The 20149-nt window shown below is 36.9% G+C and overlaps 1 protein-coding gene across 3 annotated transcripts in view; it reads left to right on the top strand.

Moving 5' to 3' along the window:
* The window catches only part of FMRFaR (FMRFamide receptor), a 99821-nt gene that overhangs the window by 37272 nt on the left and 42400 nt on the right, over positions 1-20149 (top strand). For all 3 annotated transcript variants that reach the window (XM_028309265.1, XM_028309266.1, XM_028309264.1), the window contains exon 3: positions 13631-13693. The gene's annotated coding sequence lies outside the window, so the exon portion shown is untranslated. The remainder of the gene's footprint in view (positions 1-13630; positions 13694-20149) is intronic.

Here is a 20149-nt window from a genome sequence, read left to right as displayed (position 1 = left end):
GTGGTATTTTATTACACCTTTTCACTTATTTGGTAACTGTATTACTTGAGATGATGATTAAGCCCACATAATTAAATCGTGGTACTTAACCAATTAAAATGTATCAATTAGTTTTATTTTGTAATTTTGTGGTAGATGTGTACAATTGTTTCATCATTACCAATTAAGTTGTTAAATTTTGCGAACTTTCGGCTTTCGGATTGAAATTGTTATTGTTTGGGTTCAAGCACTGATGATATCAAAATGTCCTATATTATTTAAAATAAACTGGAAAAAATTAAACGTTTTAGTTTTACTGCTCAAAAACGGTCTTTCAGACAGGTCTTCTATTGTTTAGATCCATTACTTGTAGGTACCTATATGACAGGTAATAAGAATAAAGCAACGAATTAAAGTTTAAAGTGAATTAAACCACACTCGTTTAGCTTTAACGGCATACGAGCCACGTTGTTGCCTAGCAAATAAAAAAGTTGGACATTCAGCAACCAAAAAGTTAGAACAATGCAAAACGATGAACAAAAAACATTTGTTCGAATTAATTTAACCCTTAACTGGTATCGTGGGGGCCGCGCGGCCCCCACGCATGACGTTTTCTTTGATTTCTAAGAAGCTACGCATCGTGGGCAGTCAATATTTTTGGTATTCTCATTTCGGCGCTACTCGCGTCTGGTCCAGGCGTTTCAGCACTGCATCATTCACCAGGACGAAGATATGCACGTGTTGGGGTCCGCGCGGCCCCCACGATACCAGTTACGTTAGTTTTTTTTTCATGGCAATTTTTATTTGTTTTTTGTTTTTTTGCAGTATTGATAACTTATAACTGATAAAACAATAGAAGATACATAGAACGAAGTTTTTGATTCCAAGTTAGTGATTAGTAGTACGCCAGAAGAAGGATATAGTGATAATAAAATTATAGGTCATTGTGAAGACCCAATAACCAATATTCGGTCGATAATGAGTATATTGATTCTGATTTTCAAGTTTTTTCTTCAGAGAGTGAAAATTAAGATGTTGTAGGACCTAGTCAATCGAAATATTATGAAAAAATAAATACAAGTGGTCTGAAAATCCACCAGCACCTGCCAATGTTTGTCAACATAATATTTATGTATTTATTTTTATAAAATATTTATTATTTTTATTAAACATTACAATAAAACGTTATTTATTATTAAGTTCACATTATTATGGATTAAATAAAATAATAAAATTTTTGGTTATAACTTTCTAAACGATAGGTTTCATAGATATTTGTAAAGTTAAAAAAATATTATGTAAAAAATTTTTACTATTATGTAATGTCTTGAAGTATGTAAGTAAGAAGATTTAATACAATAAAAACTAAATGATTACACAGAAAAAGCCTGATATATATCATTTATGAGCATTTATTCAAGTATATAGGTAAAACATGTTTCCTAGAAGCAAACATAGTATGGGGGCCGCGCGGCCCCCACGATACCAGTTACGTATGTCCAATTTACGATACCAGTTAAGGGTTAAAAAACAGAGTTGAAATTCACAGCAGTTGGAAATGGCGTAATTGTATTCAATTTGTAACACACTTTTCACGCTTTCAAGACGAAACACAAAAATGTGCGGCGCCAGCATCGCGCGAACAAAAAGTATTAATTTTGCGCGGTCGGGTAAAGGGGAGCAATCCTCCGTCCGGCCGCCTTGGGGTGTCCCCGCTCGGCGAACGTCCCATTCACATTGCAGCCTAGGTTCTGCTAAACAAATACCTTTCCATCGATCTTAAGCGAAATCGATCGGCTGCATGCAGTCGACAAACACTTTTAACTGATGAACGTTTAATAATAACATAATAAAACGTGTTCTAATTTTATTATTTTTCAATCAATAAAAGGCATTCAAACAATATTAATTAGCCATATTCATTCAGTAAAGGTTTACCGTAGAACAACTTTACCGCACAAGAGTATTTATAAATAAAGCTTTTAAGTAATAGTTTGAAGTACGAATAAAATGGATGCATACATTTTGTGAAGAGACACATTTTTTTGTTAAAAATAATATTTGTCTTGTTTACTTAAGCTCCTCTGTCCTCTGAGATACATTTATCTTTTTATTTATGTTCACTTGTATTTGTATTGTGATCGAGAATGTCATGCTCGTGTCGCCTCAGACGGCAGCTAGGTCACAAACATTCCTTTCCTTTTGCTAGCGTCACCGTCGGGAGAAAATTGAAACATTTAGATCATATTTATATTGACTAGAGCTTTCAGCAGGAGAGGCTGACGCTGAGTAGCGTTTGTATATTCCCGACTTTGAAAATATGATACGCCATTATGAGAATTGAATCGGAGAAGTTTGCTCGAACACGACTGGAATTGAGATTTACGGCGCGAAGAAAATATTGTTTATTTTATTGAGTAGGAAAAAAGAGGACACGCACGAGAGGGATACAGCAATTAGAGTTCCGTGGGGTGAACTTTGAAGAACCAATAATAGAAAATACAAAGAACTACGTACTTTTGTTACAGGAACTCTACATAGTATTCGTGTGAACAGCCGGCGCTTCTAACGATGTTCGTTTACTTTCATGTTTGTGAATGTCTTGAATATTACCGTACGGTCGACGTCGAGGAAGAATAGAAAACACTGGCACCTTAAAACTTATAGATAAGCTTAAGGCTAGCAATGGTAAATAATATGATGTTATTTTTTTAAACAGAACTTTAGTGTTTCTTAATGTGTTTGCAAAAATACATGCAAAGTATTCTGTCATACGGAACTCTATAAAAATCCTCGCGAAATTGTGCTAAGGTGAATGAAAAATGTTTCCGAAGAATACCGCCGTGGCCCTCGTATATCACGCGGGACCTCCATGTGTTACCGAGATTGGGTGAAGTGGGGAAAGCTAACCTCGTCTTACTCCTAATTGTTTCCAGTGACAACACACTTTGCAAACCCGTTCCTAATGGGTGAAATATTTGCCGACGGAATCGAGCATTCTATAATAGATCTTTCATTGTTACTATATTATTACTACTACACTCTCTCTCTCGTCTCGTAGTCGTAGTAATTGTTCTTCACGATGTTTTAGAAGTCAATTTGCTTTTGATTATTGAAACAAACCGTCTCGCGCCAATTAGTGAGGTAATAAGAAAATAGACCAGATTTTACTCGAATAGTAGAAAGTAATGCTATATTATATTTCAATTAATTTATGAGTAGGTACTACCAAAGTGAACCATTTAATTATTAAAATGATTACAAACCTCTCTTTCTATAAAAACGTGTTTCGTTAAACATTATTAATTAAATGGTAAATTATTTTATATTACACCAGTAGTAAAACGTACGCATTTTAATTGAATTGTAGTAAGAAGACAATCTTAGCTGTAAATACCGATTTTTTTATCATGTTATAATTATTTTCGTTTTAAAGGACATTTGTAATAATAACCTTTTAAGTTTATCACCAATGTTATATTCTGTCTGGCAACGGAAGCAAAAACAGATTCCCCTCTTAAATAGGTCGTAAAACTTGCAACACGCGGGCGCCATTATCCTTCGCAATGGCCATGATGAACAACAGGACACATTTGGACAAATGACTGGAGTGAGATGACCTACTATTGGGAAGCGTGTAGGTAAAATGGGGGCAAAATTCTTTCATATCGAGATAATGCATCAATGATGTCATTACTCAAAATAGAGATTTATGTATAACTAGCGGCCGCCCGCGACTTCGTGCGCGTGGATCTCGTTTTACTCGTTTTCATACAAATGTTTTTTCCCGCTAACTCCCGTTCCCGTGGGAATTTTGCAATATCCTGTTGCAACTAAGTTTTAAGTTTACTAAGGTACCTGCATGCCAAATTTCAAGAGTATATCTTACGCGGTTTAGATTTTTTCATACAAATGTTTTTTCCTACTAACTCCCGTTCCCATGGGAATTTTGCAATATCCTGTTGTAATTAAGCTTTAAGTTTACTAAGGTACCTGCATGCCAAATTTTAAGCGTCTAACTTAAGCGGTTTAGATTTTTCGTACAAAAGGATTTTCCCGCTAATTCCCGTTCCCGTGGGAATTCCTAAGTATCCTATAACCTGCCCAAGAGTATGAATAATAATTGTACCAAGTTTCGTTAAAATCCGTCAAGTGGTTTTTGTTTCTATAAGGAACATACAGACAGACAGACAGACAGACAGACAGACAAAAATTTTACTGATTGCATTTTTGGCATCAGTATCGATCACTAATCACCTCCTGATAGTTATTTTGAAAATATATTTCATGTACAGAATTGACCTCTCTACAGATTTATTATAAGTATAGATATAGATAGTACTTTAATCACAGATACTATAGATATATTAGAATTTCAAACAAATTAAAAAACCGAGGATAGGTTCGATTTTCCGAAGTCCACTCTTTTTCTTGCTTATCCTAAACCATCCCAAGTCCATAAGTCCTAATAGTAATCTCTACATTAAGTTCAGAAAAACCTTTTTAAATAGCCACTATCTTTTTTGGGCTTGTAATCACTTGGAAAATCATTCAATTTATAAATCTGGCAAATAAAAAAAACATTCGTTAAAGCAGTCCTAATATCTTTGGGCTTATCTTTCGTATGTCTTTTAGTTTTAGCAGGCCTGTTCATCTCCGCGAGTTTACATCGAAAACAAAACACGCACGATGGCCCACCTACAGGATACTATTCGACAAGGCCTCACATACGAGCGAACATTGACTTAAGCACGCGTATTCTTGTGTATGATGGAAGAAAATTCAGAAAATGGTGTACTAAATACTGTGCAGTAATAGTAATAATAAAAACACAGAATGTACTTTTTAAAGTTGCCTCAAGACACTGAGAGGTAAATAAGTAGTTAATATTATTCATGATAATTCATGCTAAATCATGTATTTCCTCCGCCATTTTCCGCAGTTTGGCACCTCACGTCACTTCATTTTACCGAAGTCACAGCCCTATAGCTTCGGCGCAGTGCCGATCACTGACGTTTGTCAACAAAATGGTGCTTGACTCTTGAGACAGGCTAAATTACACCATATTGTTAAGGACATTGAGCATAAATTTTTTTAAATACCTTCGCGAAGTAAAAAATCTGTACGTAGTACTTATTATTATTCTGTGGTTTTAGGTAGAGCATCTATAAATACTAATCTATATTTAGTTAAATGTCAAAATAGAGCCACGTGTCGTGTTTCCGTGTCGGGCTGTCTCGCGGGTGATGCTGCCGCGCGGCGCACGGCGTAGGCTCGGAGTGACGTCGCCGCAAATAAACTGCAGTTCGGTCGCCGCAAGCATGTCGAGTGTCGACAGTCCGCCGTGACGAGAGACGTCGCTGATGGATGGGATTAAGTGGAGTGAGGGCGAATCGGCGCCGGTCACCTGATAGCGAGCGATCGCTAATGTTGATGAAAGTTATGCGTATGGGGTTGGCGCTTGCATTGTATTTTTTAATTAATTTTAATCATAACTAAATATAATTTATACTAAGCACCACTTAGCGTTAGAATTGTTAAACTTTAGTTCCCTAATTCCAGGGAAATTTTCGTATATTACTAAAGATCATTTCCTAAGATCTCTTTTTAAACCTCAACTACAAAAAGTAGTAACTAACAATTGTCGGCCGTTTGTAGTGGTTCGAAACGGACTACTATTCCGGAGGTAGCGGGTTCGATCCCGCACAGTACAAACATTTGTGTGTATGAACATATGTATTTGTTTGTATTGGACTGAGTGTTTTCTATGTATAATAAGTATGTATTTACAAAAAAAAAGTATTTAAGTATGTTTATATCCGTTGTCTAGTACCCATAGTACAAGCTTTGCTTAGTTTGGGACTAGAAGCGCAGTGTAAAATGTCCAAGGATATTTATTTATTTATTTATTATTTTATTTTTTAATTAAAATACTTTTAGGCTGAGTTGCACTAGCTTATTTTAACTTTAACAAACGTCAGAAATCTGTCTAATTCCATACAAGAAGACCAGTTATTGTCATAGTTACGGCCTAATTGGAAGAAGGTGCAACTCAGTCTAGTGTTATACATGTTTATATGACTTCATATTCCAGTTATAAATAGTCGATTCTAACAAGGTTGCCACTACGATGTAACCAACGAAATAATAACAGGTGTTTGAAAGACGGGCCTTCAGGTGGACCGTTTATAAAAACGAAAATAACAGAAAACACTGTAAAATGTTCCGCCGCGACCCGCGTCGACGCCGACAGCCGGCGACAGCTGCAAGGACGCTGCGCCCGCGCATGCGGCCATTTTTCTTTATTTCACTACGATATATTATAAAAAACCATTTCATGACAAATCACTATTTAATTATAGTTTCTATTTTGTTGACTTGCTGTTACAATATTATGCACTTTGTGATTTTGCACTTAACAATAGTACTTTCATACCAATAAGAGCGTATTGTAAAATACTTGCTATACTATCAGGCTACCAGCAGCCTTACTTTTCAACCGACTTCAAAAAAGGAGGAGGTTCTCAATTCGACCCGTATGTTTTTTTTTCTATGTTTGTTACGCGATAACTCCGCCAATTATGAACCGATTTGAAAAAATCTTTTTTCGGCATAAAGGTAATACCTCAAGGGTGGTCCCATTTAAATTTAATAATAAAAAAAACAACCCCCAAGGGTGGAAAATTGGGGATGAACTTTTTTATACGCAATATCTCCGCCGATTATAAACCAATTTGAACGATTATTTTTTTGTTGAATAGGTATTATCAAAAGGATGGTTTCATGCGAATTTGAAGAAAATATTTCACCCCCATGGGTGGAAAATTGGGGATGAACTTTTTTATACGCAATATCTCCGCCGATTATGAACCAATTTGAACGATTATTTTTTTGTTGAATAGGTATTATCAAAAGGGTGGTCTCATGCGAATTTGAAGAAAATCTGGTCATGGTAGGTACAACTCCTTAATGCTTAGGAGTTGTAGGATAATTCTTTAAATATTATAAGTACAAATAGACCAACAGTTGTATTCTTTCATGTTTTTAAGGTGGGCTGACCGTTTAAGGTCTTTTTAATTTTCCTATATGGTAACCTGTATTTTGTGTAAAGAATGTTATTTTACACTAGACATGAAGAATATGGTCTCAATGTACTGCCTACCTTCAGTGGTAACATCAAGTTAATAATTAGTTAACTAAAAAGCAAGAAAGGTGCAGGCAAACTTTACATGTTTCATAATCTTGGCACCGACTCCAGAAGTATCAATCATGGTATACCTACATAAATATTAATCATTCGTCCTAATAAATAAGTAGGTAATTAGTAATTATTTTTCTACTTTTGCGTGTAGGTTTTATGGAGTCGGTTTTATTTTTTTTTATATTTTTTTTTAAGGTAAATACTTTTAGGTAATCCCTTTTTAACACCTGTCTATCTGAAAAGAATACTACTATAGTTTGCTACTAACTTTTCGTGTTCCATTTAACTAAAGCTCGATATAAAAGCAAGAAGTGTATAAATAAAAAGGTTGCCACAAACACGTAACTCTTTTACTTCGTATTTCGTTTTATTTGCAAACCTTTTCATGTCCAATATACTTATTCCAAAGCAATCTCTTGTGCGTAAACGTTACTAACTGCGAAGTGAAGGTCGTCTCGTGTCGGGTTCACCTACATGCGAGATGATTTGACGTCTTCGCACGGAGTCGAAGTAACTTCGCTGCGCTGAAACTTGTCCCATAGTCGTCAACGCGAAGCGGAAGCGCACAAATTGTTTTACAATGCCTCGGAGCTTTCACGGAGACGCGCACTTAGCTGCAAAGTACACGTTGTAACTTCACACGCTTTACGGCAACTAGGTAGCTAACATGGCATTTACTTAGTTCTACTCGTATTATCATTTGAATAGCTAATAACTAGGTTTATAATATTTCTATTGAAATAAGTTTGCGTTCGGTGCGGGGTAGAGCGAGCAAGGTGATGACTATGTTCTTAACGTAAGCTCCATCAATCTTTAGTCTTCAAGTTCAAGTTCAACACGTTAAGTGTTATGCAATAACATTTTGTTTTTTTCGTCTTTGAAATAAATGACCCCGTATTGTTAACTCACGCAAAATTTTGATTCATTGTTTTTAACTAATAAAAAGAGAAAAAGCTTCTGCTAATAAGAAAAACCCTACTTTGTAGAGTCGACCTTTTATTCTTATTTTGCATAAAAGAACGAGTAGGTACAAATCAAGTCTAAGCTCATAATTTTCCTTGTTTCGTATACTTTTCGCTTAATAACATTACCCTGAAACAAAAAGGGTCACCCTTACACAGAAAGTTTGAAGACTTGTGAAGGAAATGCCAGGCAAAAGTCTTGCTTATCTGCGGACAATCCTTTATACAGGCGTCGTTTTAACTGACTCTGCGCTTGTAAACATGCGTCCCGAAATTTCAAAGGCCAAAATATTGAAAAACAAATCAATTCAGTGGGAGATAAAACTTTATCGCCACTAAATTGTATATTTCGTGGCGGCTGAAAGTGCTGTGAATAAAAATGCAGAATCAAATCGTGATGTACATACATCGCCTTCGTTGGCGTCATCCAGCCAAGTCGTAATACAATTGACGCTTTACATGCTAGGTAGTTTATACCATGCATCATAATGCATTATTTGGATATCCAAAGAGATAATATACAAGATAAAATAAAATTTAATGCCTGACTGTAAATACTCGTAAGTAGTAAATGTTTAAAGTCCCTAGAACAATAAATAGCTACCTAGTTAATTTAAAATAAAGTGAATTTGCTGTTCACTCGGTTCATAACCGGCGTTTACATTTGCGAATAAAAATAGATAGAATGGCACGATACGGATTTTGACACTGTGCAAAAGACAAACGCAGCGGTGTAATTTACTGTTCTAATTTAGGATATTAGTAGGTACACATTGGTAATTTCACCTTGTGAATGAAATTATGTAAATGTAGAGAGTGAGAACATAAACATAGCGTAAGTAGGTACGAGAAAGAGAGTGGGAATGCCATGGCGTTTCGCCAAATCCTAATAAAATTATGGTTGAACATAAAACTAGATAAACATATTATGATGCATGCGCGTAGAAGTGATGTCGTGTCGATGAAAAGCTTTTAGAACAATTACCAAATTGTAGAGAACTGTGTCGTCACTGGAGGGTCCTTTGATGAACCTGTAAATTCCCGGAAGGCATTCACGGACATAACTCTCTCCGGAGGCGCCGAGGAGCCGAGCCATTGAATTGTCACCTCCGCGGAGGCGGGTCCATTAGGCCGCGCCGCACCGGGCCGCGCCGCCGCAGCGCTGGAGTAGCGGCCATGCTGCTACAAAATTCATTTTTGCTAACATAGTGTGTCTATAACACAGAACTGCTTTTTCGAGATCATACAAAAGGTCTCGTTTGTTTCTTACGCTAGTCGTTAAGGTCTCATCGAGCTCTTGAACGGTGCCGCTATTTGGTTAATCTGCTAGCTTCTCTCGCGGCTTCACCCGAGTAAATATCGCATTGTCACAGAAAGTGATTTATCGCCGGGCAGTCAGTATTACTATTTTACAGTAAGAGCAGAAAATGTTGTGTGGCTTCAGCATAACGTCTGTTTTGTATTGCAAACTAAGAGGAATGGAATTAATTCGCCATCGGTTGTTGCGTATTAATAAGCTCTGAATCTTGTTTGTCTCCACCCGCCCGGCTGGCTCGTGCCGCGTGCGACAGTGCGCGCGGGAGCAGTGCTCGTGCCGAATTATCACACCTTTGAATCCTTTCAGGAAATTTTCAGTAGTTTACCATCTTGATCTAAATTTATTTTAAACTAAAATTGCTCTTTTTTCTATCATGAGTTTCCTGGAAGCTCTCAATTTCCCAGACTTATTGGTTCCCGAGTTTATGCTTGGGAAGTGAACATACCGCGCATTGCATCCGATTGTGGTAGTCTGCCCTCGGGATACGTGTTTTAAATAACCATCATGGATAATAACTCGATTATTTCAGTTGTAAACCCGTCCTAATTGGATGAATTGCCAACAATTGAATGTATTTAATACACGCGTAAATCATCACCTGTTTATTATTACATTATGAAAATTGTGCTATTTTGCCGAAATTCGGCTTTTGGAGCAGATTTATGAGCGTCATTATAAAAGCACAATGTAGTTTCATATACGAGTATTAGGCCCAGAACAGACGGTGAAACGCAACTGCAACGAAAATGCAACTGCTAGTTACTTTTGAGTTTCATCTAAGTTTCTGCCATAGCGTCCGTTGAGAGACCACACATGACCCGACCAGTTTGAAACTTTCAGTTTCAGTTTCATTTATCAGAATCATCAGAAAGTTGCAGTTTCGTTGCAGTTGCGTTTCACCGTCTGTTCTGGGCCTTACTCATAATAGTTTTATTTACAAAGTAATAGTTATCGCATAACTATAATATCTAATGTACCACATTCTGCAAATAAATAATTTCATTTCATTTCATTTCATAACTTTTCATTTTATCTGCTACTTTTTATTATGAAGTAACAAAGCGAATAACCCTCCTTCGGCGCAGTCGTAACCAACGCGAAATTTAAATTTAAAAAATCTACGTTTTTACTACCGCAAATATAAACATTCGAATCTCGAGTGTTGCGATTTCGTAATAACATTTCTAACAAGCTGGCAAATAACTACCTGCGGAGTGACGCTGGTCGGCGCAAGACTAATGCGACGCTTCCATCACGCGCACAGCATCGTTACAAGAGCGAGGCCGCGGCGACGATATAAATCTTCGTAAAAACGTTTAAAAATAAAGTAATTTATCGCCGATAGAGGATGATTGAAGCCGGCGCGGCTCTATTAAGATACAGGAACGGTTCGCTGTTTGTTTTTAATAACTCGAAGGTTACTTTTACGGTGATTGATTTAGCTTGGCGCCAAACAGATGAATAAATGTGTATTGCGTGAATATTAGGTACCTTACCAACTTTCAGTCATAAATCAACACTGTACGCACCTATTATAAGTGAATTAATCATAGAGGTTAAATATTTTCAGGTAGGTAAAAAGGTAAAAAATAGATACCACCTAACTGCTGTATTATTGCTATAAATATGAACTACAAGTCAATAATAAGAATAGCTTACTGATTTTACTAACATAGATGTATTTTATGATCTAATAAGCTATTTAACGATAAATACAAATCTATTTCTATTCACAACTCGGTTGTAAATTGCAAACTTTCTTCTGAGTGACAAGAGGAGGAGTTAGTTTGACGTGAACACAGTTTGATTTCCCCGAGGCGGCGGCGCGAGCCTCCAACTTGGCGCTAATTACGCCACAGATGGCGACACTCATTTAAATGCCACCCGATACAGCGCCGGACTAGCTCGCTAGTTGGACGATACTTCAATACTCTGACCTTACAACACTGATTGATCCTTTAGAACTTGGAGGTCATAATCCAAATAGATTTCTGTTTCTGAATCCTCTGCTGATTGCTCTTGTTAGTGTACAAGAAGGCGATGCTATTGGTTTTCACCTGCCAACTGATCATTCGTTTGGGATTTTTTGGTATTACCAACTTTTGTTAATGACACGAACGGAACGGTGTTATGAGGCGGAGAACGCAGTAGTGGTCTTTCGATTACTACGCGGACTAACGTCGTAGCACAAGGATTTTCCTTGTGTAGAAATCATAATACTGAATAGTTACATCTGCATTCTGTAAGTATTCCTACAAAACTCTTTTTATATTTGAGAAATAAGTACTATATTATGCATTGCAGTTCACATACGAGTATGCATTCCACTCGGACAATCACAGTCACAACCTAGTAATCGATTAGTAATAAAACAAAATACATTCGAGACTGATCGGGATCATTAACAGACGTTTTAAAGGTATTCTTATCACTAGAAATGTCTTGATTCCAATTGAATGTATGCCAACAAACATCGTACAGCTGAACACATAACTGTAATTTTAGATTTATTGAGAAGCCAACGCGAAGTTTTTTATGTTTACATAACATTTACATAAAGAAAGAACTCTATTCCAGTCGCAAGTACGCAAATAGGATTACAGCCCACAGACAAGTGGCTTTCTACGTTAACTGACGATAAAAGAACCGCTTAAATTAGAACCGACGTGCTAAACCGACGACAAGTCACGTGATATTTCGATCTCGAATGAATTTGACGTTCGATTTACGGTGGTGTGAGGTCAATTTAGGAGCAGTCCTATAGGTAGGTAGACAATTATTTATTTTATTATTTATTTATTGAGAAATGTTCACTAATAGAAGAGAAGACATTTTCTAGGCCTAGAATCCACTGGAGCCGTTCATAAAAAGCTTTTATTTTAAAAAACTCATAAAACTCATTTATTTTAAATAGGCTTTATAAAGCACTTTTAGGTGATCCCAAAGCTGATTACACACAAGGACATTAAACCGGAAATAAAAATTACATGCTCCATAAAGTATAGAATGGATTTACTACGTACCCTACATAAATGGAGCGTTTGACTTTCGTAAATATGTCGTTTTAGGTAAATCCCTCAGTCCAAGCATTTTGAATCAAATAGAATTTATGGGCTTTTTATGAACAGAGAAATGCGAATACTTGACGATCGTTTACTATTCCTAGCCACTAACTCACAATAACAACTATGCGCTTCCCCGAGGCGTTGTAAAAAGAGAAGCCGTCAGCATCGGCCCCGACTTGGCACGCTTCCTAACGCTAATTATTTTCCAGTCAATGAAATATCTTTAAACATAAATTTGTGGGCTGTGAATACAATCTTATTCTGTTCGAATTTGAACAAACATCGGTAATTGTCAAGCATCATGAAGTTGATGCAAAAATATAGATATCGCTTTTAAATCGCTTTGGAACACGCAATTATAGTTTTATTCCTGAAAATAATTAAATTGTTGGATATTGATCAATTTAAAAGGCCTTTAAAGGCGGTTCAATTAAGGGACCATTAGTCATACCGCGCGATAGCATCGGCCGGGCCCGGACATGGCGACTCGTCGCGGGCTAATATCAATTTGTTAGCGATCGCTATCAAGGCAATAATTACTTTCTAAAAATACTATTTGATACTCGTATCTACTCGCACAGTCGCACCACAGTAATACGAAAACTGATAGTTTTTTGTGGAAAATACCTATGTACCTACCTTTTATTTTGTTTAAATATTTATTTCATATCACTAGCGTATGGCCTTACTTTTTTCTAAAACAAAAACCTAAAAGAAAATTTTATTTACGCAAGAGTTTATATTCGTTGTTTTCGAATTCGTTTCGAGCGAAGCAAGTTTTAAACCACAGTTTTTATTTGTTTAACTACCAACGCCCGCATAACCACTCGATTTTTTTTTGCGTTTGGACGAAAACCTCGGGAAGTAGAGTTTGTCAACTTGGTATTTTGGAAAATACTTCACATACTTAGGTACATCCAGTATTCTATATTCATTAAATATTTACTTATCTAGTCAAGAGCTCTTTTTTCTTTAATGCTATTCAAAATGTAACTAAAATTCGCAAACAACACTTATGTAGAGTTGTCTACACAACAACACTACTTACGCACAATAATATACAACACGGTGTAAGTTTAACTAACTTTTTATGTGTTCTTTACAGGGACCTGACACCGCCGCTAATGCTCCGCGAACGCTTTATAGCTCTTTGGACCAAATAATTGAGGTAAGTTCAAATCATGCGTACCTATTTACTGTACGTACTATACGTAGTTTCATTTGTGGAATCTAATTGTATGGTCGATCCAAAGAAAGTTTATCACTGCAATGGACGGGCGAATGAATGAATTTGTAACAATACTTGCAAAACAAACGACTAGTGGGAGACAGAAAATAAGAATTGTCTAGTGATTTGTTTCATTTCCATTCCTACAGGGAAAGCGTTGGTCTTACTCGGAAATACATTTCAATACATATCGGCTCTTTTACATAATATTTCAGCCAGTATTTGAGGCGTAGGCCGATAAAATAAAAAGATATGGGGAGTGATATTAGAACGTTCATATACTCGATTTTCTGGTATAGACTTTTTTTAGTAAACTAGATAACTAGCTAGTGAACGCCAGACCTACGTTATTTTAAAAGCTGAAAGTTTGTCAGCGCATGCTCCCAGCATAGAAGAACATTGGAAAATTATGAAGTTTGGATCATCGTGGCATCGGCATGCGATGCGCTTTGATCTGCCGATACAAAGCGATTACGATTGCCTAGAACTTGAAGTCTGTGCGCTTACCATGAGTTTACGTTAGGTGTGCTCGCTAGCGACTGCGTAAAAAAATGACATTAATTGTATGACATATTGTGCAGCGCCCCTAGTGGCTACTTTTAAGAAACAAAATCTTCATAGAGATTTTTGACGTACTCGCTAGCGAGCACACCTAACGTAAACTCATGGTAGGTACACTGAACTCCTTTTGGAATGCACAAATATTTCAATACAATTCATTACAGAACAAAAGTCGTATAGACCATCCGTTTCTGTTTCAAGGGATGATCCAAAACTGACTACTTTATCCACGTACAAGTTGACCTACAGAGGTCAGGTTGAAGGGCAGCGGAATGTCGCCCGCGGGCTGATGCGGTGGCAGCGCGCCAGCATCCGGCCTCTACGTCATTCCTGTCACTTCAAAACCCAAATGGGCCATGAGATAATCGAGTTAGCATGGGCATAAAAATCTGCTGTGTTAATTTGGCGGTGTAAAATCATGTAAAGATAATCTGATCGGTAGGTATACCGTTATGCCTTCAAAACCTGATTAAATAGGTTTTAAAATTGTATGCTCCATATGTACCTACTCATCTCATTGTTTAGGACTGAAATCCATCCGCCTTCTTTTCTATTTCTTCGTTGAGAGGTCAACCGTAGATTTTGTCTGAAGACACAGTAATTTAGATAGAGTGCCTGTTTATACCTCCACATTATGCACATTGGTCTTCTGAGATTTTTCAAAATATAATTTCATTGCACAGTATCTATACTTCTATAGTGTTAATATTTTGATGTTTAATGTTATGCCTCATACATAGGGTGCAATATTATTATAATGTACTCGTAAGAGACCATGAAATTTACAAGAGTACAACGCCGTTATCTTACACTTGTCCTCTCACCGCGTCCAGTAACCGTGTGCTGTCATGGCTGTCATCCGTCATGTTCCCGACTCCTCCCCGAGTCATATTTCCGTGGCTTGTTGTTGTCAACTGGCGTCACTTGTTATCATTAGCAATCGTGTATAATATGATCAGGAGGCTAGGGGCTCAGTAGGTACTCGCATAGTTCGCAGAGCACACGTTACTATTTTTTTACTAATTTCCATTAACAAATCCAAAATGGTAAACATCGTCGGCATTATGTGGACATGCGTCTTTCACTTGAGACCAAATTGTATTAAACGTAAGATTAAGTAATAATATGGTAGATAGAGATTGTTATCCAGTTTCTGAACCCATTTTCGCTTCGCTGCAATGATTTTATTGTAGTTTGAAATTTTCAGTGGTTTTTATGTTTATATGTTGGGAAAACTTCACTTTCCCCTAAAAATTGCGCTTGATGAAAATACTTGAAACATTTTAAATCATGCCTTTCATGTTGACACATAATGTTTCTCTTCGCACATTTGTCTTCCATCATTAATAGTTGTTGGAATGTCGATGAAACCTCAAGGGTTACTTAACTAAATACTAATAATCCAAAGTTTATGTAAATGAATCAATGTATCTAATTGTGATCGACTGGAGCCGACGTCTCAAGTCGATAAAGGTACTGAAATCAACAGCCTGTAAAGACACCGCAGAGTCACCGCTGAGGTTCCATTTAGTGGGTCCCTAACGATAAGTGATTACTCAAGCCTCGGCACCTGACAAGCCGACATGAAGCGGTCACCTAAGTAATATTTTCCCGTCGCGCCCATTCGGTCACTTTGGGCACTTTGCCGCCATATTGTCACGAAGATCGATGTCCCGAAGCTTCCTATTGCCTGTTCATCAATCTTCGAGCTAATTAATATGACGCGTGAACTTTGTCAAGTTATTTTAGTACCAGAATTTAACACATAATAATGTGTTCTGTAACAGACAACTGCAAAGTTTTTTTAAGACTCATGCAGCAATAGCAAGGACACTATGCTCTCTCAACCCGACTAGACATGTAGAAAAGAAATTAGGTTTTTTTAAAAAGAAATGTTAAGTAAAATCTTCTCAAGACGTTGTCAAGCTGAAAAACTCTCGAAACCCATTCACAAAAACTATTGACGAGACATAAGGGCCGGTTTATAGATGGACCAACCACAAAAACTACGGACAGAGCGTCTTATTGTCAGATAAAGTTTTAGGGGACATGCGAAAGTTATTTATGGGCTCACAACACTTTACGACACAGAACACGATCATAACAGGTTTACGATAGATGGCGCACGTGTGCTCTCGGCACATCGAATACAACAGAATCAATGGCTTTCCGTTTTATTAGGCAGTATTTTCTTTGAGGGGAAGGAAGCGAGAGTAGTATTTCTAGGTTTTACACCCTCTTTAGGTTTGCCATTATTCTGGAAATAGGGTCGACAAAAGGATTTATACTCTTTTCTCAGACCTAGTAAGTTTATCTTAGTAAATATGTACTTACCAAGAAGTATTTAAATAACGGGTATGATAAACTGATTGCCAGATTATACTATTGCCTCTTCGGTGGTTCGGGGTTTCAAATCGGTGGATAGGGTTAACAAAGTACTTAGGTATATTTAGAAACAAAGTATTTCTTCTTCTTCTTCATCGCTATACACTCTTGCCAGAGTGGTCGTGCTAGTCACACCCGGTCCGTAATCCGTATAGTATAGATAATTACACTAAGTATATTTAACTGTTAATTGGAAATCCTTATTTTACTAGATTCGAGTACAAAGAAACTTACTTATTTACAGGTATAATTTAGAGTTAGTTTTAGGTATAGATTTTCCTTTAGTACTACTCACCTCACAATCCTATGCTTTGATCAAGATCAGGAAGAAAATAAAAGTAATGTAGGTAATTCGTAAATGAGCTGGAAGTTGCTGTTTAAGGAAGGGTTTGTAGTGTGTTTCATTCCAGTTTACGATCTCACAGCTAGATACTTGTGTCATGGAATAAATCAGTTTATACTACACGAAACTCACCTCTTCTCATATAAATGCTACATGCATATTAAAGCGCTTTTCAACTAGAATGTATTGGTAAATCTAGTTTTTCCGATACAGTGGTCAGTTCAGTAGCGCGTTGAGAATAGTGTATCAATGAGGTGACGTGGCCGGCGCGTGTCAAGACAGCTGGCGCGGCCGCCGCTTCCGTCTCGCCGTCGGCGCTTTAAAATAGTATTACACCGAGAATATTATGTGGCATAAAATAGAAACACCTCGTAGACTCACACGGGAGGCCAAAGGCGGCACTATTTCTCATACATCTCAAAATAGATCCGGACATAAAGAACTTGCATCAAAATTAATGATGTTTCCCAATTTTTGGGCCTCGACAAAAGGTCTTAATACTTATGACAAAAATGATCTCGGCAATATCCCAAGGACATCATCATCATCATCAGTCTTCTAATTTCACGTAACAGCTGGTAACGTAGGGTATTTTCAATCGCTGAACTATTCATTTAGTAACTTGAAAAAGGGAAGAAAACAATTATCAAAAATAAATAAACAAAAATAAATCCTATAGTTAAAAGATTAACTCGCATTGATTGTTTAATTTTGATTTGACACCATGTAAAGCGGTGCTACTGACCCACATCATCGTCACAACGTCAAGACTATCTCGGCATACGTAACCTGCAATAGATGGGTTTCTGTGGGACTGTGTTTACGTTGAATAGTTCCGTTAAGTACCTTCAAAGGGCGGGATCCTTGGGAGTTGTCCTGCCCATGTACTGCTCGCGCTTGATTGGATAAGTTTTAAGGACGCGTCCCTAGAGCAGAACGATACAAGTATGTCACAAATATTTAGATTCCAAACTTAAATTGATGTCCGGTTTCTTCCGACATTATTAGGGCAGGTCAGGGAAATAGGGACAGGGAATTTCAGCTACGTGTAGGTATGACTAAATACATAAGTAGGTAAATATACCTACCTACTTGTAACTGTATTAGTAGTACCGTGGAGTTGTGGTGGCAAGTGAGATGAGATGCTCTATGTATATTTTCGAACCCCATGAAGCACAACAATATCAAATCAAATGCTGTTTCATGTTTCAATGGGCAATTTTTACAACGCGCAAGAAATGTGCGACCTCCTATGAATGTCAGAAGTGATTTGAAATAAACAGATTCAAAAGATAAATAGCTATAATCTTGGACTAAAGATCAAAGCCTGCTGAAACACGGCCGAGTTAAATTCAAACTTCTGTCAAACTTTTTAGTTTGAGTAAAGGACTCTGCTTTTAACGTAGTTATAAAACAGTTAGCCTGAAGGGTCTAAATCTTTGAAACATTAAATTCACTTAGCCGCGCCTAATAGCTGTTCATAAGTCCTCATTTTCCGATGCGGCGGACTGTGAAGCTCGGGCTGGAGCTGGTGCGCGATGACACTCCATTCTCAATTCAAATGCGAAATCAATTACAAAATGAATGGATCAATTAGCAAATAGTTATAGTTATAAATCTTTATTGCATCATAAGATTATTTAGGAATTCTCTTATTTTATCGTAGTTACTTTAGTTAGCATAAAAGTCCTATTATTTTTTTATTTAAATAGATCACCAGCAAGTTTACACTAAACTAGTATCCTATATTAAACATGCCCAGTATTTTCTTGTAAAACTGAATTGATGATACAAAATGTACAGGTACCTACTAGGAACTCAAATTATTTTGTAGCAGCATCAAAAACATTTAAATCTAGCATAACAGATTTGTTTTCATAAAATAAAAACAAATATTGTTGAAAATAATCCTCCACAACGTGTGTTCCGTTTAGAATAGATACTTTAATGTTTATTTGTGTCGCATTTGCGCTGCAGTTGGGCGGCCATATTTTTAAACGTGTGTTTGGGCGATAGCGCGCGGCTTAGCCGATGTCACGAGCGGCTGCAGAGAGCTTACAGCGCGCGTGTTTACCTTGCCCTGGCTACTTGCGACACAGGTGCTCGATTATTTACTAATATTTAAAAGGATACGATTGTTTGCGTGTATGTTTGAATTGTAAGTTACTAATTTAACCAGTTAAAAACTAAGAAAATGAATGGCCAGTAAAAACAAGTATTTCCTGAAAGACATAAATATTAAACATTTATCCAAACAGGTGTAAGTGTTGACGACACGCGAACCTCCTGGCAGACGGTTTTATAGCAATTGTCGCGTAGTTTAATTACATAGACAGCTTTTATTTTTAAACAATCCTGAAAAACCTACGACATTCCGATATTTTCCCAACCTGAGTGAAAAAGTGAGTTCGAAGAACAAAAGCATGAAAGTCATTGAATAATCTTCATATTTGGTAATGAATTGTTGGTATACTTTTGTTCCTGCGCGAGTATCGCTGCGGCGATGTAATTAATCGTGGCAATTGACGGCGTCTGACAAGCGCCGCCATTAATTAAGATTAGTGCGCGAATTCCCATTCATCAACTGCACAAATATTGTGCTGCGAATACTTTCGAGATATTAATGGGTCCATCTTATACGCGATTATCTCCTCCACCTAATCTTCCCCGAAGCCATTTCGATGCATCGTCTCTTGTGTCACTTGTGACATCTGCTCGCTTCGTAGCAGAATCAAAATTAATAAAACCAGTAAAGGCATTTTTTGCCACACTCGTACTATTGATTTAACATGTCTATTATCATGATATTCACGGACAGTACGTTGCGGTCACATCGATGCGATAGTGTTACAAAGTTGTATAATTATTTTAAATTATTTATTTTCAAGATAAAGTGTACAATAATTTGTATTAGTTTATCTCCAATAGATTTGAAGTAAAATCGCAAACGTAATCCTCAGATTTCAGAGGACTTTCAGATTCACTCGGTGGGCAATTTTAAGATGCATTGTTTTTAGAAACATTATTAATAGGTCTTTTATTTTATTGATAGTGATCTACCAACAACACATTTTTAATACATTTTTCATTAATAAGATGTAAAACTT

This window comes from Ostrinia furnacalis, unplaced genomic scaffold, assembly GCF_004193835.3.
Source record: "Ostrinia furnacalis isolate ACB-3 unplaced genomic scaffold, ASM419383v2 OfSCF2680, whole genome shotgun sequence".
Taxonomy (NCBI): Eukaryota; Metazoa; Arthropoda; class Insecta; order Lepidoptera; family Crambidae; genus Ostrinia; species Ostrinia furnacalis.
This window is presented reverse-complemented; position numbering and strand designations above follow the sequence as displayed.